A 23,845-nucleotide genomic window follows, 5' to 3' on the forward strand; every position below is an offset into this window, starting at 1 on the left:
CTAACTGGTTTCTCAGCAGCACCTGTATTCTGCCTCTGAGCCTGAGCAGCTACCAAGCTAGTCAATAACTGCAAAGCACTCCACATATCCTGGTCTGGAGTGCCAGACGGAGGAACTGGAGGCGCTGGGTGCCTTCTAATATCCTCTGGAGGAGATGGAGTAGATGAGGTATGAGAGGGCATCTCACTTTGAGCCTCACTTTGTCCTGCTCTGACTTTGGTCCCCTGACTGGTACCCTCTCCCGCTGTTGTATCAAGCCATCTACTAATCGTTTGCTTCCTAGTTGAAGGCATCACTGGAAAAAAACAAGGTGAATATTAGAGACGAACACTTACGACTCAACTCTACGCACGATCTAGATTCAGGAAGAAGGTAACAACCCTAGATGTCATGTAGCCTCCTGATTATAAATGTGGCGCACTACACATCCATAATCAAGACTCTACTAGACACGGCTCATAGACAACCCCTAGGACAGACTTGCTCTGATACCAAGTTTGTCACGAACCAAACTGGAGGGCCATGACTAGCACCCGACCACACTTGTCGAGCACCAACGTACATTTCATCTAACCTTCATTATTATCTTTTAGGGCTGACGAGATCAATATAAATGGTAGACCTGGATCATGGACAACCAGCAATAAAGTATGACGGCATGAACATACAAAGCAGGGGATGACTAGACAATCAAGAAACTACATATAAGGTATGAGCTACCACACTACTATGAAAGACTATACAACAAAAACTAGCCGACAAGGCATACCAAACCATACATGAGTCGACACCTGTCTATGAGCCTCTAAAGGAACGTAAGTGCTGCAACATAGCCGGAACAGGGCCCCGACATACCCATAATGTCTATAACAAAAATGCATACCAAGACCAAGGCAAGTCCGGAGAAGGGATCTCGCCAATCACCGCTGAACTGGACAGCCTACTGTGGTGGGGGAGCTGCACCTGCCTGTCTATCAGGACCTGCAGCACGACATGCAGCGTCCACAAATAAAAGGACGTCAGTACGAATAAAGTACTGAGTATGTAAGGTAGGGAACCATAAATACGATCAGTAATGTAAGCAAGGATAGAGAATATACAACCTGTAACATCTTAGTACCTTTGAGGGCTACTTACATGAAATGCATGATACATATGTATAAATACATAAACCCTTAAAACATTCTCCTCTGTGGGCATCATCATCATCATATCGTACCCGGCCATAATAGGCTCGGTAAAAAAACGTACCCGACCATCATAAGGCTCGGTAGAATCGTACCCGGCCACGTGGAGCTCGGTAAAACCCAACTGATCAGTGGTTGCACAATAGGTGTCGTACCCGGCCAACTATAGCGTGGCTCGGTAGAGTAAAATAGATACATATATATAATGCATGCTCGACTCATGGAATCACTTTCTAAACCTTTCGGAGTGACGTAAGGTCGGTATCCTCTGTACGCGTTATTAGGACTAACTCTTCACTATGAACCTTATAAGATTTAGGAAGTACGAACAACATTGATAACATAAGAATAAGAGAAGCAACATTAACATCAATCGTTCCATAAGAGGGAAAACAATGTAAGTACTGCTAGCTTCTAAGAGTAGAGTATCTTGGAAGCTCGTTCATTACATTATGTACAATCGGAGTCGTGCAAAAGAAGGAAAGGGATAGCCTCACATACCTTGTATATACTGCCCTAATCTCAAGCTATGCAATTATAAAAACTCCTTAGTCTACAATAAGAGAAACGATACTATCGTTATCATTTAAGCGTCATAACTATTATGTATCGACCACAACCTATTTTACGATGAAACGGACAGCACCTCCCCTATATATATGACCTCACACCATTCAAAAAAGTCAGCAAACATCCCAAACAACATCAATAATAAACATATTGAGCCTCCCAAAATAGTCCACACACAGCCTAATCACTCCATACATACGACGACCATCGTAGTCGTGTCAAACAACCTGGAAATGTTATGAATAACTATCAGCCCATAACCCTACATATATATGGTGTTTCTCCACACCCTTCCTCCTCCAAAACTTCACAAGATAGTAGTAAAATACGCAGCCCAACAACAACGCAAAACAATCCACAAAACAATAACATTACTACCAAGCCTTTCGATATATATATTTCGCAAGTTCTAGCTTCAATGGCTTAGCCGCAACTTGGATAATCTTAAATACATATAAAGTAAGAGGTTCCTTACCTTTATACAGAAAGAACAACTCCAATTTGACCTTAAATTTCCATGAAATATCCCTTCAATGCTGCCACAACAACAAAAAAGCGAAACTAGCGATCAATTAGTGTTTTTTGGCACTAGAATCACTTTAGAATGCTTGAAATCACCTAGGATTGATATTAAGAACATGAGGGAGTATTTACAGAACATAAACCCTTTAAAACAACCTCCCACATGAGCTGGAACAACACAAAAATGAGCAACAACAAGAATAACAAGAGACTTACTAGCTCCACGAAATTCCCGACACTTGATTTGTGTTGTTTGCCCTTTTTTTGGGTCTTGAATCTTGAGAGAACCTTGAGAGGATGTTCATAGGGTTCTAAGGTCTGAAAATAGTGAGAAGAAATGACTTAAAATGGGTTGGAGGCATCCTATATAGGTCCAAATATCTTTTGCCGCCTTAGTGGGCCCCATAGAGAGGTGCTTGGCGCAGTTTCGCGAAAACGTGAATATCTCTCTACTCCGAGATCGTATCGATGAACGGTTTAATGCGTTAGAAACTAGGCTCATAGATATTTAATTTGGTTGGTAGATCACCCCGTAATTCCTTGTAAATTATGAGAAAAGATTAGAAACATTTGACCTAATGTTTAAGTAAAATTATGAACCTAAGTTGCGACAACTTTTGTCGACTTTTGTTTCATAACTCGTTTGACTTCAAGACTTATGATACGGATATTATATGATTAAAATACCTTAATAAATTACCTCTTGAGTTTATTAAGCACCGCTAGATTACCTGAAAATACGAGTTACAACATCCTTGATTCATTTAACTTCTAATACTGGTTAATCACCCTTATACACTCTTGTATCACTTAAGACCAATAGGATTGACTTCATATCATCTCAAAGATAATTCCTTCTTGGATTTATGTTAACTAATATATGGCATGAACTAACACATGTGGATATGGGTTGTAACATTTACTCGGCACAAAAGAACCCTGAGCTGACGGGGCACGAGATGAACTCTGGGTTGGAAGGGCACTGAGTGATGACTGGCCCCGCTGAGATCCATGATGACCATGACCCGAAGATGCCCCAGATACTCTCGGCGGGCTGACTGAGCATGCCTGAAAGAACAGCCTCTACCATGCTGAAACTGGCCCCTCGAAGAAGCACCACTCTAACTGCCAGATCCTCGAGGCTTTTTGGCCTCCCTCTCCTCTCGATCCTGACGGCGAACCGTCTCAATCTCGCGAGCGATATCTACCACCTCCTCGAACGTAGCACCCAACACCCTCTCTCGGGTCATAAGAATACGGAGGTGATAGTTAAGGCCATCAACAAATCTCCTGATCCTCTCGCGATCTGTCGGAACCATCCAAATGGCATGACGAGCCAACTCAGAAAACCTCGACTCATACTGTGACACAGTCATATCCCCCTGTCGCAACCACTCAAACTGTCTACGCAGCTCCTCTCTGCGGGACTACGGCACATACTTCTCCAAGAAGAGAGTGGAGAACTGCTGCCAAGTAAGGGGCGCTGCTCCAACCGGCCTATGCCTCTCATATGCCTCCCACCATGTGAAGGCAGCCCCAGTAAACTGAAAGGTGGTAAATGCCACACCACTAGTCTCAAGAATCCCTGCTATACGGAGAATCCGCTGACACTTATCAAGAAAACCCTGGGCATCCTCTCCCTCAGCACCACTAAATGACGGAAGCTAGAGTTTACCAAACCTCTCAAGATGACGCTGCTCATCATCCGGCATAACTTGCAAAATAAACTCCTGAGCTGGTGCAACCGGCTGAGCTAGAGGTGCCGCCGGTGTCTGTAGTCCATACACTACCTGCTCTGGTGTGCGAGCAGCGGGGGTCTGATTGCCTCCCCCGGCCTGTGAAGTAGCTACTGTTGTAGTGGCTGAAACTGCCTGAGCCAGGCTAGTGCAAACTTATAAGATCTATGCCAAGGCCTCTTGAAGACCTGGAACCACGATAGGCACAACTGGTGCCTGAACTGGTGCTGTTGGAGCATTCATAGCGAGAGCCTGATCTGGAGCTGGGGCAGCCGATGCATCAACAGGTGTTGCCCTCGCTGCTCTGCCTCTGCCACGTCCACAACCGCGTCTACGGCCTCTGGTGGCCTCAGTAGGTGGCACTGGTGGTCGTCCACCTCGTCCGGTAGCTCGCGTCCTCACCATCTGTGAGAGAATGGAATATCAGAAGTTTAGTACTCGGACCAACAAGATCGCACGACAAGAGTTTCAAGAATATGAAATTTTTCCTAAAGGTTCTGCAGCCTATCGATGATAAATACAGACGTCTCCGTACCGATCCGCGAGACTCTACTAAACCTGCTCATGACTCGTGAGACCTAAGTAAGCTAGGCTCTGATACTAACTTGTCACGACCCAATCCCCGAACCCAGTCGTGATAGTGCCTCTCGTGAAGACAAGGCCAGCCAAAACAAAACGGAAAACCTCTTTTATACAGTTATTCATCATAAACGATAGTAACATATAATATAATATTCATAAATTGCGGAATTTAATGATAATAACAGCAGGAACCATCCCGACACAGCCCAAACTGGGGTGTCACAAGTCATGAGCTACTACAGAATATACTATAGGTCTACAAAGTACGGAATCCGATACAACAGTCTGAAGTAAACATAAATGATAGAGGATAAGAGAGACAAAGGGCCGCGGACGTCAACAGCTACCTCATAACTCCAAATCACTGCCTAGCCTGGAAAGAATCAGTGCTCAGGCGCGGACTCTGCTATGCCTGAATATGCACACATAGTGCAGGGAGTAATGTGAGTACTCCGACTTAGTGAGTAATAATTACAAATAATGGCTAAAAGTATGAAAACACGTAAAGGCACAAAGCAATTCCATATCAAGCAGTAAAATCACTTAAAGCATTAAATCAGTGAAGAAATCAAATGATATTCCTTTTTAAAACAAGTAAAACAGGTAATTTCACAGGTGATTAACAAGTAGAAACCCGCCCCTCGGGCACAGTCTCAATCGCTCAGCATAGTATCAGCCCCTTGGGCTCACTCTCAGTACAGTATCAGCCCCTCGGGCTACCTCATAATCAATCAGCATAATGGTCAGCCATTGTTACTTGACCAAATTGCATCATACAGTGTCATTGTTACCACTGTTTCAAATCACATGGGTACCCGCGCTCACTATGGGTGTGCAGACTCCGGAGGGGCCCCTTACGGCCCAAGCGCTATATCAAGCCACCTCGTGGCATCATCACTCAGCATATCCTCACATCACTCAAGCCACCGCATGGCATAAATAGTATCTCAGGCCCTCGGCCTCATATCACTCAGCATATCCTCACATATGGCCCTCGGCCTCACTCAGTCCAGAAATCATCATAAGCCCCTTGGGCATTAGTAAAACAGTAGTTCTCAGCCCAAAACATGATGTAGAAATATCATTTTAGTTTCAAAACTGAGTAAAAGTGGCTGAGTTTGTAAAACAGTAGATATCAACAGGACTGAGTTCAAATAATAAGTCAAGCAGTAAGGAAACAGTGATAAAAATCCCCGGAGGGTTCAAATATTTGGCACGAAGCCCAAATATGGCAATCAGCCCAAATCATGATGGTAACAAATGAATTTCAGTCAAATATTAGGTAAAATCATCAATCGGGATGGACCAAGTCACAATCCCCAGTAGTGAAAAACCCCACGCTCATTATCCAGTGTGTATCTTGCCTCAATATAGCACTACGATGTGCAATCCGGGGCTTCAAACCCTCAGGACATCATTTACAACCATTACTCACCTCGAACTGGCTAATTCTCTAGCTCGCAACGCCTTTGCCCCTCGAATTGGCCTCTACGCGTGTCGAATCTATCCAAAATCAGAACGAATACGTCACAATATGCTAAGGGAACAAAACCCAAGCGAAAACATTCGAAAAATATAAAAAAATCTCGAAATTAGCCAAACCCAAGCCCCGGGCCCATGTCTTGGAATCGGGTAAAATTTACATTTTCAGAATCCTCATACCCTCACGAGTCCAACCATACCAAAATTATCCAATTCTGATACCATTTGGTCCTTCAAATCATCATTTTACATTTTGAAAGGTTCTACAATTTTCTTCCCAAATTCCATATCAAATCACGAATTAAATGATGAATTCAAGGATAGATTCATGTATTCTAGCCAAATCTGAGTTAAAATCACTTACCTCGATGAATTTCTTGAAAAACCTTCGAAACATTGCCAAAATCCGAGCTCTCTAGGTCAAAATATTAAATAAAACCCAAAACCTCGTATTTATAGGTACCCCTCAGGTTTCAGCTCACGGGGGCCGCACCAAAACGCACGTGGTCCACGCAAGCCAGTGCGGTCCACGCAAAGGCAATGCGCGGCCGCACAGGCCTCCCTCTGCAGTGACAGGCTTTTGTAGTTTGGCCATAACTTTTGCTACGGATGTCCAAATTGCGATATCTTTACCTTTCTGGAAACTAGACACGAAGGGCTACAACTTTTGTTTTTTATTCACCTCTAAATTTGTCACTACCCGGATTTCCCACCATCGGGTGTTGTGATGGCGCCTACTATCAGAGCTAGGCAAGCCAAATATTTAAAACACCTTTCCTGCTTTCATTCAACAATATAATAAACGAGACAAAATCTAAGCGGAAGACTTTAAATCTAAAGCAACTGAAAACCAAAAGTGCGGAAGTTTAATATACATCACCACCCAAGGTCTGGTGTCACTAACTCGCGGACTACTATAGAATACTACAAACAATGTCTGAAAGGAAAATACATCATGTTTGTCTGATACAAGATAAACAAACAAAGAAAAACATGGAAAGGGACTTCGGCCTGCGAACGCCAGCTAGGCTACCTCGGGAGTCCCTGGACTGAAGATAGCTCCCAGAAATCCTACTGCTGCGGTCCATAAGCTGCTCCCTGGTCTGTGCACCAAAAATGCACAGATTGTAGCATCAGCACAACCGACCCCATGTGCTGGTAAGTGCCTGGCCGAACCCCTGCGAAGTAGTGACGAGGCTAGACAGTACCTACCACAATTATCCTGTACAGATATATACATATACAACATGTGCAAGAAAACAATAACAAGATAATACAAAGTAAAACTAGGAGGGGACATGCTAGCGGGGAGTAACAGATAAAAATGAAATATCGGAAATAAGCAGAAGAGTCTCCGGTTCCCATGATGTATATATATATATATATAAGTGGACGGCGTGCCACACGATCCCATAAGAGGACGGCGTGCCACACGATCCCATAATATCATATCTAAGTGGACGGCATGCCACACGATCCCATAATATCATATATAAGTGGACAGCGTGCCACACGATCCCAATTCATCTTTATCACAGTGCACAATATGTCACCGGCAACAGAGGCCAATAACCAAGTGGACGGCGTGCCACACGATCCCATAATATCATATATAAGTGGACGGCGTGCCACACGATCCCAATTCATCTTTATCACAGTGCACAATATGTCACCGGCAACAGAGGCCAATAACCAAGTGGACGGCGTGCCACACGATCCCATAATATCATATATATAAGTGGACGGCGTGCCACACGATCCCATAATATCATATATAAGTGGACGACATGCCACACGATCCCATAATATCATATATAGGTGGACGACGTGCCACACGATCCCATAATATCATATATAAGCGGGCGGCGTGCCACACGATCCCATAATATCATATATAAGTGGACGGCGTGCCACACGATCCCATAATATAGTTCATAATATTTGACTTCATATAGTAGACCGCTTCAGGGGAGAATAACAACTCAATACCTTTAACCTGTCAAGGGTACAACTAACAGCCCAAAATATCCCGGCAAGGGGGAATATATATATCAGTCAACACATCCCGGCAAGGGAGTATTCACAACACATTCTCCTTTTTAAATCCATTCTTCCTCAACTAACACATTCATGTTCGAGCTAACACTCCAAAAGTACACCAATCACAATTTTACCTCAACCGTTCACATTATATGAAACTCATCAAATAAACAAGGAGCTTGTGTCACATTATTCGAATTTAAAGAAATCAAGACTCACGGTCATGCTAGACTCCGGTGCATAGATAACCGTCACCATGCCTATACACCGTACTCCACATTAGCAAGTAGCAAATATCATCCTAATCCTATTCCCTCAAGCCAAAGTTAGAACAAACACTTACCTCTAATGCTCCAAACTCAACTCACGCTTCTAGTATAGCTTTACCTCTTGATTCCACCACCAATCCACTCGAATCTAGTCATAAGTTACTTAATCACATTAATAATTACTAAATGAATCATCCCCAATGCATGAAAATAGATTTCTCAAGGTTTTTCCCAAAAAGGTCAAAAATACCCCCGGACCCATGTGGTCGAAACTCGAGGTTCGGACCAAAATCCGGTTACCCATTCCCCCATGAATCCCAATATATGATTTGTTTTTAAATCGGACCCCAAATTGAGGTCCAACTTCTCAATTTGTAGAAAACCTAGGTTCTACCCAAAACACTCAATTTTCCCCATGAAAATCTTTGATTTGAAGTTGAAATTATGTTAAAAGATGTTAAGGAATAAAGAAATTAAGTTAGAAATCACTTACCAATCGTTTTGGAGAAAAAAAGTTGTTTGGAAAATCGCCTCTTAGGTTTTGGGTTTTTGAAAAGAGAAAAATGACTGAGATTTTCCGAACTTGTATACCTCTCTGAGGATTTGGCGCGGACCGCACAAAAATGTGTTGCGGCCGCGCCGAGTGGGAGAAAAGTGGGGCTTCGCGGCCGCACAAAAATGCATCACGGCCGCACTGGTGTCTGCAACACCTGAACCTGCATTTTCTTAAGTCCAATACCTCCCGGGCCCCACTCAAAACTCACCCGAGCCCTCGGGGCTCCAAACCAAAAATGCACACAACCTTAAAAATATCTTACGGACTTACTCGTGCGATCAAATCGCCAAAATAACATCATATACATAGGATCAAGCCTCAAACACATGATTATCTTTCTTCAACATTCATAACTCAAACTCTCCATTTTTAGTCCGAAACACGTCATATGATGTCCGTTTTTAGCCAAACTTTACATATAGTGCTTAAAACATATTTAAGACTTGTACCGGGCGTCGGAACCAAAATACGAGCCCGATACCACAGTTTTCTGATCAATTTTCTTCTTCATTTTCCTTAATTAATTTCAGAAAACAATTTCACACAAAAATTCATTTCTCGGGCTTGGGACCTCGGAATTTAATTCCGGGCACACGCCCAAGTCCCATATTTTTCTATGGACCCTCCAGGACCGTCGAGTCACAGGTCTGGGTCTGTTTACCCAAAATGTTGACCGAAGTCAACATTATGCATATTAATACCAAAATTCATCAAATGTTTCACAAAATCCACATATTCTAACATAAAAACTTCCCGGCTACGCGCCCGAACTGCGTATGCAAATCGAGGCGACTAAAAGCGAGGTTTTCAAGGCCTCGGGAGCACGGAACAAGGAAGAATTACGATGATGACCCCTTGGGTCGTCACATTCTCCACCTCTAAAACAATCGGTCTTCCTTGAACGGACAAAATAATGAAGTACCTGAGTCGGGAAATAAGTGAGGATAACGGCTCTGCATATCAAACTCGGACTCCCAGGTCGATGCCTCAGGAGGCTGACCTCTCCACTGAACACGCACCGAAAGAAAACTCTTCGACCTCAACTGTCAAACATGCCGGTCTAGAATAGCCACCGGCACCTCCTCATATGACAGATCCTTGTCCAATTGGACAGTGCTGAAATCTAACACGTGCGATGGATCTCCGCGATACTTCCGGAGCATAGATACATGAAACACGGGATGCACAGCTGACAAGCTAGGTGGCAAGGCAAGTCTATAAGCCACCTCTCCCACACGATCAAGAATCTCAAATGGACCGATGAACCTAGGGCTGAGCTTGCCCTTCTTCCCAAATCTCATCACGCCCTTCATAGGCGATACACGGAGCAATACCCGCTCACCGACCATGAAAGCAACATCTCTGACCTTGCGGTCTGCATAACTCTTCTGTCTGGACTGAGCTGTACGAAGTCTATCCTGAATAATCCTGACCTTGTCCAAGGCCTCCTGAACCAGATCCGTACCCAATAATCGAGCCTCTCCCGGCTCAAACCATCCAACTGGAGACCGACATCGCCTACCATACAACGCCTCATACGGAGCCATCTGAATGCTGGACTGGTAGCTGTTGTTGTAGGCAAACTTTGCTAATAGCAAAAACTGGTCCCACGAGCCTCCAAAATCAATGACATAGGCTCGGAGCATGTCCTCAAGAATCTGAATAGTCCTCTCGGACTGACCGTCCGTCTGGGGATGAAATGCTGTACTCAACTCAACCTAGGTGCCCAACTCTCGCTGAACCGCTCTCCAGAAATGCGAGGTAAACTGCGTACCCCGATCCGAAATGATAGATAGCGGCACCCCATGAAGGCGAACAATCTCCCTGATATAAATCTCGGCTAACCTTTCGGGCGAATAGGTGGCTACAACAGGAACAAAATGCGCTGACTTGGTCAGCCTATCAACAATGACCCAAACTACATCAAACTTTTTTCGAGTCATCGGGAGTCCAGTAACAAAATCCATCGTAATCCTCTCCCACTTCCACTCGGGAAGTGCAATCCTTTGAAATAGACCACCGGGTCTTTGATGCTCGTACTTAACCTGCTGACAATTCAAACACCGAGCCACGTGTGCAACAATGTCTTTCTTCATGTTACGCCACCAATAGTGCTGCCTCAGATCCTGATACATCTTCGCGGCACCCGGTGAATAGAATACCGAGAACTGTGGGCCTCCGCTAAGATCAACTCTCGAATCCCATCAACATTGGGCAAAACCAATACTGGTGTCGTAGTCAGAGCCGTCTTGAGCTTCTGAAAGCTCACCTCACACTTGTCCGACCACCTGAACTAGACACCCTTCTGGGTCAATCTGGTCATAGGGGCTGCAATGGATGAAAACCCCTCCACGAACCGACGGTAGTAACCTGCTAACCCCAGGAAACTCCGAATATCCGTAGCTGAAGCTGATCGAGGCCAGTTCTTGACTGCCTCTATCTTCTTCGGGTCTACCTGAATACTTGTTGCTGATACGACATGACCCAGGAATACGACCGAAATCAACCAAAACTCGCACTTTGAGAACTTAGCATACAACTGACTATCCTTTAGGGTCTAAAGGACCACTCTGAGGTGCTGCTCATGCTCCTCCTGACTGCGGGAGTATATAAGAATATCATCAATGAAGACTATCACGAACGAGTCCAAATAAGGTCTGAACACTCGGTTCATCAACTCCATGAACGCTGTTGGGGCATTAGTCAATACAAATGACATGACCTAAAACTCATAGTGCCCATACCGAGTGCGAAATGCTGTCTTAGGGACATCAGACGCCCTAATCCTCAGCTGTTGGTAGCCAGATCTCAAATCTATCTTTCAAAATACCCTCGCACCCTGAAGCTGGTCAAATAAATCATCGATCCTTGGCAGTGGGTACTTATTCTTAATTGTAACCTTGTTAAATTGCCGGTAATCGATGCACATTCTCATCGAACCATCCTTTTTCTTAACAAACAACACCGGCGCACCCCAAGGCGAGACACTATGTCTAATGAAACCTTTCTCAAGCAAATCCTGCAGTTGTTCCTTTAACTCTTTCAACTCCGGCGGGACCATAAGATATGGCGGGATAGAAATGGGCTGAGTGCCCGGGGCCAAATCAATACAAAAGTCGATATCCCTGTCGGGCGGCATACCCGGCAAGTCTGAAGGGAAAACCTCAGGAAACTCCCGCACAACGGGCACAGAATCAATAGAAGGGGCCTCCGCGCTAGAATCGCGAACATACGCCAAGTAGGCCAAACATCCCTTCTCGACCATACGCCGAGCTTTCACATACGAGATAACACTGCGGGTACAATGACCAGAAATCCCTCTCCACTCTAAACGGGGTAAATCCGGTAAGGCTAAGGTTACGGTCTTGGCATGGCAATCCAAGATGGCATGGTATGGGGATAACCAATCCATCCCCAATATAACATCGAAGTCGACCATGTCCAAAAGCAACAAATCAACACGGGTCTCAAGACCCCCAAACACTACGATACAAGAACGATGAACTTGGTCGACCACAATAGAATTACCCACCGGTGTTGACACATAAACAGGAATACTCAACGAATCACTAGGCATAACCAAATAGGGTGCAAAATAGGACGACACATATGAATACGTAGATCCGGGATCAAATAGCACAGAAGCATCCCTATCACAGACCAGAATAGTACCTGTAATCACAGCATCTGATGACTCAGCCTCTGGCCTGGCTGGCAAAGCATAACAACGGGGCTGGGCCCCACCTCCCTGAATCATATTCCTAGGACGATCTACTACTGGATGACCCCTACCTCTAGCGGTCTGAGCTCCACCTCTAAGACCTCTACCTCCACCTCTATGTCCTCTACCCCCGCCTCTAGCCGGCTGGGCAGGCGGTGGGGCAAATGGTGCCTGGATCATCGGGCGAGAACCCTGCCGCTGCGAGCTGCTGGAAGCTCGAGGGCAATATCTGGCAATGTGACTCACATCGCCGCAAGTATAACAAGCCCTCGGCTGCTGAGAAAAACGAAGTGGTGGTGCACTGATAGGTGCTGATGGTGAACTGAAGAGCTGCTGGTCAGAATACTGCGGCTGAGAACCACGACCACCTGGTGTACCATGAGAAGCCTGGAGAGCTGACTGAAAGGGCCTCGAAGGATGGCCTCTACCATAAGAATCCCTACCTCCAGACGAGGTACCACTGAATCTACCAGAATGATGGGGCCTCTTATCAGACCCATGACCACCTCCCTGAGAAAGTGCCATCTCTATCCGGCGGGCACCATCTGCCGCCTCCTGAAATGAAATCTCACTACCGGCACTCATGGCCATCTGAACACGGATCGGCTGAACCAACCTATCAACAAACCTCCGCACCCTCTCTCTCTCTCGGTGGAGAGTATCACAATGGCATGGTGTGCAAGATCAATAAACTGTGTCTCATACTAGGTAACTGACATCGAACCCTGCTGGAGACGCTCAAACTGCCTGTGAAGGGCATCCCGCTGAGTAACTGGGAGAAACTTCCCCAGAAATAACTCTGAAAACTGATCCCAGGTCAATGATGGCGACCCTGCTGGCCTGGCTAAACAGAAATCTCTCCACCAAGTCTTGGCGGATCCTGCTAGGTGAAAAGTGGCGAAGTCGACCCCATTGGTCTCTAAAATACCCATAGTCAGAAGAACCTCATGACAGCTGCATATGAAATTCCGGGCATCCTCTGAAGGTGTGCCACTATATGTGGTAGTGAAGAGCCTGGTGAACCGATCTAGCCTCCACAGAGCATCCGCGGACATAGCCGCACCATCACTGGACTGAGCCGCAATACCTGGCTGGGCTGCCACAGCTGGCTGAACTGCTGGAACCTGAGCCTGAGGAGCTACCGGCTCTGGAGTACGAGTATCGGGAGTCTGAATTCCTCCCCCGGCCTGAGATGTGGCTGGAGCTACGGGAAGCAAACCCACTCTAGAAATGCCCTCCATAAAGCCTACCAGTCGGACCAAAGCGTCCTGAAGTACTGGAGTGGCTATAAAACCCTTTGGGACCTAAGCTGGGCCCATTAGAACCGCTGGGGCCGGAACCTCCTCCTCAAAATCGACCTGAGGCTCCATCGCTGGAAATGCAGCTCGGGGCTGAGCTCTGCCCCGGCCTCGGCCTCTGGTACGGCCTCGGCCTCGCCCTCTGCCCCTAATAGGAGCTGCTGCTGGGGGCTGCTGTGCGGTAGAAGAGGAAGCACGTGTCCTCGCCATCTACGAAAGAACAGAGTGGAAAGACAATCAGTACTTGAGAAACAGAATCGCACGACAAGAATGAACAAGGTGAAGTTTTCCTAACTCAGTAGCCTCTGCGGGATAAATACAGACGTCTCCGTACCGATCCCTCAGACTCTACTGTGCTTGTCCGTGAGTTGTGAGACCTAAGTAACCTAGTGCTCTGATACCAACTTGTCACGACCCGGATTTCCCACCATCGGGTGTCGTGATGGCACCTACTATCGGAGCTAGGCAAGCCAAATATTTAAAACACATTTCCTACTTTCTTTCAACAATATAATAAATGAGACAAAATCTAAGCGGAAGACTTTAAATCTAAAGCAACTGAAAACCAAAAGTGCGGAAGTTTAATACACATCACCACCCAAGGTCTGGTGTCAGTAACTCGCGGACTACTACAGAATACTACAAACAATGTCTGAAAGGAAAATACATCATGTTTGTCTGATACAAGATAAACAAACAAAGAAAAACATGGAAAGGGACTTCGGCCTGCGAATGCCAGCTAGGCTACCTCGAGAGTCCCTGGACTGAAGATAGCTCCCAGAAATCCTACTGCTGCGGTCCGTAAGCTGCTCCCTGATCTGTGCACCAAAAATGCACAGAGTGTAGCATCAGCACAACCGACCCCATGTGTTGGTAAGTGCCTGGCCTAACCCAGCGAAGTAGTGACGAGGCTAGACAGTACCTACCACAATTATCCTGTACAGATATATATATACAACATGTGCAAGAAAACAATAACAAGATAATATAAAGTAAAACTGGGAGGGGACATGCTAGCGGGGAGTAACAGATAAAAATGAAATATCGGAAATAAGCAGAAGAGTCTCCGGTTCCCATGATGTATATATATATATATATAAGTGGACGGCGTGCCACACGATCCCATAATATCATATATAAGTGGACGGCGTGCCACACGATCCCATAATATCATATATAAGTGGACGGCGTGCCACACGATCCCAATTCATCTTTATCACAGTGCACAATATGTCACCGCCACACGATCCCATAATATCATATATAAGTGGACGGCGTGCCACACGATCCAATAATATCATATATAAGTGGACGGCGTGCAACAGAGGCCAATAACCAAGTGGACGGCGTGCCACACGATCCCATAATATCATATATAAGTGGACGGCGTGCCACACGATCCCAATTCATCTTTATCACAGTGCACAATATGTCACCGGCAACAGAGGCCAATAACCAAGTGGACGGCGTGCCACACGATCCCATAATATCATATATAAGTGGACGGCGTGCCACACGATCCCAATTCATCTTTATCACAGTGCACAATATGTCACCGGCAACAGAGGCCAATAACCAAGTGGACGGCGTGCCACACGATCCCATAATATCATATATATAAGTGGACGGCGTGCCACACGATCCCATAATATCATATATAAGTGGACGGCGTGCCACACGATCCCATAATATCATATATAAGTGGACGGCGTGCCACACGATCCCATAATATCATATATAAGTGGACGGCGTGCCACACAATCCCATAATATCATATATAAGTGGACGGCGTGCCACACGATCCCATAATATCATATATAAGTGGACGGCGTGCCACACAATCCCATAATATCATATATAAGTGGACGGCGTGCCACACGATCCCATAATATCATATATAAGTGGACGGCGTGCCACACGATCCCATAATATAGTTCATAATATTTGACATCATATAGTAGACCCCTTCAGGGGAGAATAACAACTCAATACCTTTAACCTGGCAAGGGTACAACTAACAGCCCAAAATATCCCGGCAAAGGGGAATATATATATCAGTCTACACATCCCGGCAAGGGAGTATTCACAACACATTCTCCTTTTTAAATCCATTCTTCCTCAACTAACACATTCATGTTCGAGCTAACACTCCAAAAGTACACCAATCACAATTTTACCTCAACCGTTCACATTATATGAAACTCATCAAATAAACAAGGAGCTTGTGTCACATTATTCGAATTTAAAGAAATCAAGACTCACGGTCATGCTAGACTCCGGTGCATAGATAACCGTCACCATGCCTATACACCGTACTCCACATTAGCAAGTAGCAAATATCATCCTAATCCTATTCCCTCAAGCCAAAGTTAGAACAAACACTTACCTCGAATGCTCCAAACTCAACTCACGCTTCTAGTATAGCTTTACCTCTTGATTCCACCACCAATCCGCTCGAATCTAGTCATAAGTTACTTAATCACATTAATCATTACTAAATGAATCATCCTCAATGCATGAAAATAGATTTCTCAAGGTTTTTCCCAAAAAGGTCAAAAATACCCCCGGACCCACGTGGTCGAAACTCGAGGTTCGGACCAAAACCCGGTTACCCATTCCCCCATGAATCCCAATTTATTATTTTTTTTTTAAATCGGACCCCAAATTGAGGTCCAACTTCTCAATTTGTAGAAAACCTAGGTTCTACCTAAAACACTCAATTTTCCCCATGAAAATCATTGATTTGAAGTTGAAATTATGTTAAAAGATGTTAAGGAATAAAGAAATTAAGTTAGAAATCACTTACCAATCGTTTTGGAGAAAAAAAGTTGTGTGGAAAATCGCCTCTTAGGTTTTGGATTTTTGAAAAGTGAAAAATGACTGAGATTTTCCGAACTTGTATACCTTTTTGAGGACCTGGCGCGGACCGCACAAAAATGTGTTGCGGCCACGCCGAGTGGGAGAAAAGTGGGGCTTCTCTGAACCCTTCCAGCGTGGACCGCACTGTTTTGATGCGCGGCCGCGCTGGTTAACCTGAAACCCTAACCCTCAGACTCAGCCATGCGGACCGCACAAAAATGCATCGCGGCCGCACGGCTCCAGCTCAGACCGCGTGGAAATGACCGCGGCCGCGCTGGTGTCTGCAACACATGAACCTGCATTTCTTAAGTCCAAGACCTCCCGGGTCCCACTCAAAACTCACCCGAGCCCTCGGGGCTCCAAACCAAACATGCACACAACCTTAAAAACATCTTACGGACTTACTCGTGCGATCAAATCGCCAAAATAACATCATATACATAGGATCAAGCCTCAAACACATGATTTTCTTTCTTCAACTTTCATAACTCAAACTCTCCATTTTTAGTCCGAAACACGTCATATGATGTCCGTTTTTAGCCAAACTTTACAGATAGTGCTTAAAACATATTTAAGACTCGTACCGGGCGTCGGAACCAAAATACGAGCCCGATACCACAGTTTTCTGATCAATTTTCTTCTTCATTTACCTTAATTAATTTCAGAAAACAATTTCACACAAAAATTCATTTCTCGGGCTTGGGACCTCAGAATTTAATTCCAGGCACACGCCCAAGTCCCATATTTTTCTACGGACCCTCCGGGACCGTCGAATCACAGGTCCGAGTCCATTTACCCAAAATGTTGACCGAAGTCAACATTATGCATATTAATACCAAAATTCATCAAATTTTTCACAAAATCCACATATTCTAACATAAAAACTTCTCGGCTACGCGCCCGAACTGCGTATGCAAATCGAGGCGACTAAAAGCGAGGTTTTCAAGGCCTCGGGAGCACGGAACAAGGAAGAATTACGATGATGACCCCTTGGGTCGTCACAAAATTCCCTGTAGATTAAAAGATTTTAGCTTCCGAAGTAGGACCAGCGGATCGATCCCCACCGCGGCCGCGCACCACTTTGTGCGGCCCGCATGACACTTACCGAGGCCGCATCCGACTTTGTGCAGTCCACACGGAACTCACCGCGGGTGCACTCCTTTTTGTGCGGACCTCATGGTTGAGTTCTGGGGCCTGCAACCCCTGTAGGCCTGCTACAGCTATGATTTTTTTGCACTAAAACATCCCGGAACCTACCCGGAACTCCCGGAACTTCAAACCAATAGTACCAACACATACCATGACATCGTTCAAACTTGTTAAAAACTTCGGAATGCTCACAACAACATCAAATCACCAATTTAACATAGGATTCAGGCCTAAGAACTCCAAGAATTCTTAATTTATGCTTTCGATCAAAAGGTCTACCAAATCTCGTCCGAATGACCTGAAATTTTGCACACACATCCCAAATGACACAATGAAGCTACTTCAACTCTCGGAATTCCATTTCGACCCCTATATCAAAATCTCGCCTATCAACCAGAATTTGCCAAAATATCTATTTCGCCAATTCAAGCCTAAATCTTCTCTACAACTCCAAAACTCATTCCGATCGCGCTCCTATGTCACAAATCACCTCCCGAAACTAACCAAACCATCGGAACTCACTTACAAGCCTTCTAACATATAAGTCAACATCCGGTTGACTTTTCCAACTTAAGCCTTCTTAAAAGAGACTAAGTGTCTCATTTCTTACCAAATCCTCTCCGAACTCGAACTAATCAACTCGATCACATAAAATACGGATAACGAAGCATAAAGAAGCTGAAATGGGGGAAATGGAGAGGTAACTCATGAGACGACTAGCCGGGTCGTCACACTTTAGGATATGAATTGAACCATTAGGGTATGAATTGAAATTTTTGTATATAAATTGAACTATTAGGATATGAATTGAACCTTTAGGATATGAATTGGATTTTTAGTTTATGTATTGTAATTTAAGTTTATAAATTTAAATTTTAGGATATGAATTGAACTTTTGTGGATATGAAATGAAATTTTAGGATATGAATTGAACCTTTAGGATATGAATTGAAATTTTTGTGTATAAATTGAACTTTTAGGATATGACTGAGCCTTTAGGATATGAATTGGACGTTTAGGATATGAATTGAACTTTTAGTTTATGTATTTGAATTTTAGTTTATAAATTGAAATTTTAGGATATGAATTGAAATTTTGTGGATATAAGTTGAACCTTTAAGATATGAATTGAAATCGTTTAGGGTATGAAATTGAAATTTTTGTGTATGAATTGAACTTTTAGGATATGAATTGAGCCTTTAGGATATGAATTGAACATTTAGGATATGAATTGGATTTTTAGTTTATGTATTGGAATTTTAGTTTATAAATTGAAATTTTAGGATATGAATTGAAATTTTGTGGATATGAATTGAACCTTTAGGATATGAATTGAACTTTTAGGGTATGAATTGAAATTTTTGTGTATGAATTGAACTTTTAGGATATGAATTGAGCTTTTAGGATATGAATTGAATTTTTTGTGTATGAATTGAGCCTTTAGAATTTGAATTTATCTTTTAGGATATGAATTGGACTTTTAGTTTATGTATTGGAATTTTAGTTTATAAATTAAAATATTACGATATGAATTGATCTTTGTGGATATGAGTTGAACCTTTAGGATATGAATTGAATCTTTAGGATATGAATTGAAATTTTTGTGTATGATTTAAAATTTTAGGATATGAATTGAGCCTTTAGGATATGAATTGTACTTTTAGGATATGAATTGGGCTTTTAGTTTATGTATTGTAATTTTAGTTTATAAATTGAAATTTTAGAATTTGAAATGAACTTTTGTGGATATGAATTGAAATTTAGGATATGAATTGAACCTTTAGGATATGAATTGAAATTTTTGTATATGAATTGAACTTTTAGGATATGAATTGAGCCTTTAGGATATGAATTGAGCCTTTAGGATATGAATTGGACATTTAGTTTATGTATTGGAATTTTCGTTTATAAATTTAAATTTTAGGATATGAAATGAAATTTGTGGATATGAATTGAAATTTTAGGATATGAATTGAACCTTTAGGATATGAATTGAAATTTTTGTGTATGAATTAAACTTTTAGGATATGAATTGAGCCTTTAGGATATGAATTAAACATTTAGGATATGAATTGGATTTTTAGTTTATGAATTGGAAATTTAGTTTATAAATTGAAATTTTAGGATATGAATTGAAATTTTGTGGATATGAGTTGAACCTTTAGGATATGAATTGAACTTTTAGGGTATGAATTGAAATTTTTGTGTATGAATTGAATTTTTAGGATATGAATTGAGCTTTTAGGATATGAATTGAATCTTTAGGATATGAATTGAATTTTTTGTGTATGAATTGAGCCTTTAGAATTTGAATTTGTCTTTTAGGATATGAATTGGACTTTTAGTTTATATATTGGAATTTTAGTTTATAAATTAAAATTTTAGGATATGAATTGATCTTTGTGGATATGAGTTGAACCTTTAGGATATGAATTGAATCTTTAGGATATGAATTGAAATTTTTGTGTATGAATTAAAATTTTAGGATATGAATTGAGCCTTTAGGATATGAATTGTACTTTTAGGATATGAATTGGGATTTTAGTTTATGTATTGTAATTTTAGTTTATAAATTGAAATTTTAGGATATGAAATGAACTTTTGTGGATATGAATTGAAATTTAGGATATGAATTGAACCTTTAGGATATGAATTGAAATTTTTGTATATGAATTGAACTTTTAGGATATGAATTGAACCTTTAGGATATGAGTTGAGCCTTTAGGATATGAATTGGACATTTAGTTTATGTATTGGAATTTTAGTTTATGTATTGGAATTTTAGTTTATAAATTAAAATTTTAGGATATGAATTAAACTTTTGTGGATATGAGTTGAACCTTTAGGATATGAATAAAAAATTTGTGTATGAATTGAACTTATAGGATATGAATTGAGCCTTTAGGATATGAATTGAACCTTTAGGATATGAGTTGGACTTTTAGTTTTTGTATTGGAATTTTAGTTTATAAATTGAAATTTTAGGATATGAATTGAAATTTTATGGATATGATTTGAATCTTTAGGATATGAATTGAACTTTTAGGGTATGAATTGAAATTTTTGTGTATAAATTGAACTTTTAGGATATGAATTGAGCCTTTAGGATATGAATTGAACCTTTAGGGTATGAACTGGACTTTTAGTTAATAAATTAAATTTTAGGATATGAATTGAACTTTTGTGGATATGAGTTGAACCTTTAGGATATGAATTGAAATTTTTGTGTATGAATTGAGCCTTCAGGATATGAATTGGACTTTTAGTTTATGTATTAGAATTTTTGTTTTAAATTGAAATTTTAGGATATGAATTGATCTTTTATGGATATGAGTTGAACCTTAAGATATCAATTGAATCTTTAGGATATGAATTGAATTTTTTTTTTGTATGAATTGAAATTTTAGGATATGAATTGAGCCTTTAGGATATGAATTAGACTTTTAGGATATGAATTGGGCTTTTAGTTTATGTATTGAAATATTAGTTTATAAATTAAAATTTTAAGATATGAATTGAACTTTTGTGGATATGAATTGAAATTTTTGTGTATGAATTAAACTTTTAGGATATGAATTGAACCCTTAGAATATGAATTCGACTTTTAGTTTATATATTGGAATTTAAGTTTATAAATTAAAATTTTAGGATATGAATTGAACTTTTAGGATATGAATTGGACTTTTAGTTTATGTATTGGAATTTTAGTTTATAAATTAAAATTTTAGGATATGAATGAAACTTTTGTGGATATGAGTTGAACCTGTAGGATATGAATTAAAATTTTTGTGTATGAATTGAACTTATAGGATATGAATTGAGCCTTTAGGATATGAATTGAACCTTTAGGATATGAATTGGACTTTTAGTTTATGTATTGGAATTTTAGTTTATAAATTGAAATTTTAGGATATGAATTGAAATTTTATGGATATGATTTGAATCTTTAGGATATGAATTGAACTTTTAGGGTATGAATTGAAATTTTTGTGTACGAATTGAACTTTTAGGATATGAATTGAGCCTTTAGGATATGAATTGAACCATTAGGATATGAATTGAACTTTTAGGGTATGAATTGAAATTTTTGTGTATGAATTGAACTTTTAGGATATGAATTGAGCCTTTAGGATATCAATTGAACATTTAGGATATGAATTGGATTTTTAGTTTATGTATTGGAATTTTAGTTTATAAATTGAAATTTTAGGATATGAATTGAAATTTTGTGGATATGAGTTGAACCTTTAGGATATGAATTGAACTTTTAGGGTACAAATTGAAATTTTTGTGTATGAATTGAACTTTTAGGATATGAATTGAGCTTTTAGGATATGAATTGAATTTTTTGTGTATGAATTGAGCCTTTAGAATTTGAATTTGTCTTTTAGGATATGAATTGGACTTTTAGTTTATGTATTGGAATTTTAGTTTATAAATTAAAATATTACGATATGAATAGATCTTTGTGGATATGAGTTGAACCTTTAGGATATGAATTGAATCTTTAGGATATGAATTGAAATTTTTGTGTATGATTTAAAATTTTAGGATATGAATTGAGCCTTTAGGATATGAATTGTACTTTTAGTTTATGTATTGTAATTTTAGATTATAAATTGAAATTTTAGGATTTGAAATGAACTTTTGTGGATATGAATTGAAATTTAGGATATGAATTGAACCTTTAGGATATGAATTAAAATTTTTCTATATGAATTGAACTTTTAGGATATGAATTGAGCCTTTAGGATATGAGTTGAGCCTTTAGGATATGAATTGGACATTTAGTTTATGTATTGGAATTTTAGTTTATAAATTTAAATTTTAGGATATGAATTGAAATTTGTGGATATGAATTGAAATTTTAGGATATGAATTTAACCTTTAGGATATGAATTGAAATTTTTGTGTATGAATTAAACTTTTAAGAAATGAATTGAGCCTTTAGGATATGAATTGGACGTTTAGGATATGAATTGGACTTTTAGTTTATGTATTTTAATTTTAGTTTATAAATTAAAATTTTAGGATATGAATTGAAATTTTTGTGGATATGAGTTGAACCTTTAGGATATGAATTGAACTTTTAGGGTATGAATTGAAATTTTTGTGTATGAATTGAACTTTTAGGATATGAATTGAGCCTTTAGAATATGAATTGAACCTTTATGATATGAAATGGACTTTTAGTTAATAAATTAAAACTTTAGGATATGAATTGAAATTTTGTGGATATGAGTTGAACCTTTAGGATATGAATTGAAATTTTTGTGTAAGAATTGAGCTTTCAGGATATGAATTGGACTTTTAGTTTATGTATTGGAATTTTTGTTTTAAATTGAAATTTTAGGATATGAATTGATCTTTTATGGATATGAGTTGAACCTTAAGATATGAATTGAATCTTTAGGATATGAATTGAAATTTTTTTTGTATGAATTGAAATTTTAGGATATGAATTGAGCCTTTATGATATGAATTAGACTTTTAGGATATGAATTGGGCTTTTAGTTTATATATTGAAATATTAGTTTATAAATTAAAATTTTAAGATATGAATTGAACTTTTGTGGATATGAATTGAAATTTTAGGATATGAATTGAAATTTTTGTGTATGAATTAAACTTTTAGGATATGAATTGAACCCTTAGAATATGAATTCGACTTTTAGTTTATATATTGGAATTTAAGTTTATAAATTAAAATTTTAGGATATGAATTGAACTTTTAGGATATGAATTGGACTTTTAGTTTATGTATTGGAATTTTAGTTTATAAATTAAAATTTTAGGATATGAATTAAACTTTTGTGGATATTAGTTGAACCTTTAGGATATGAATTAAAATTTTGGTGTATGAATTGAACTTAT

This window comes from Nicotiana tabacum, chromosome 1, assembly GCF_000715075.1.
Source record: "Nicotiana tabacum cultivar K326 chromosome 1, ASM71507v2, whole genome shotgun sequence".
NCBI lineage: Eukaryota > Viridiplantae > Streptophyta > Magnoliopsida > Solanales > Solanaceae > Nicotiana > Nicotiana tabacum.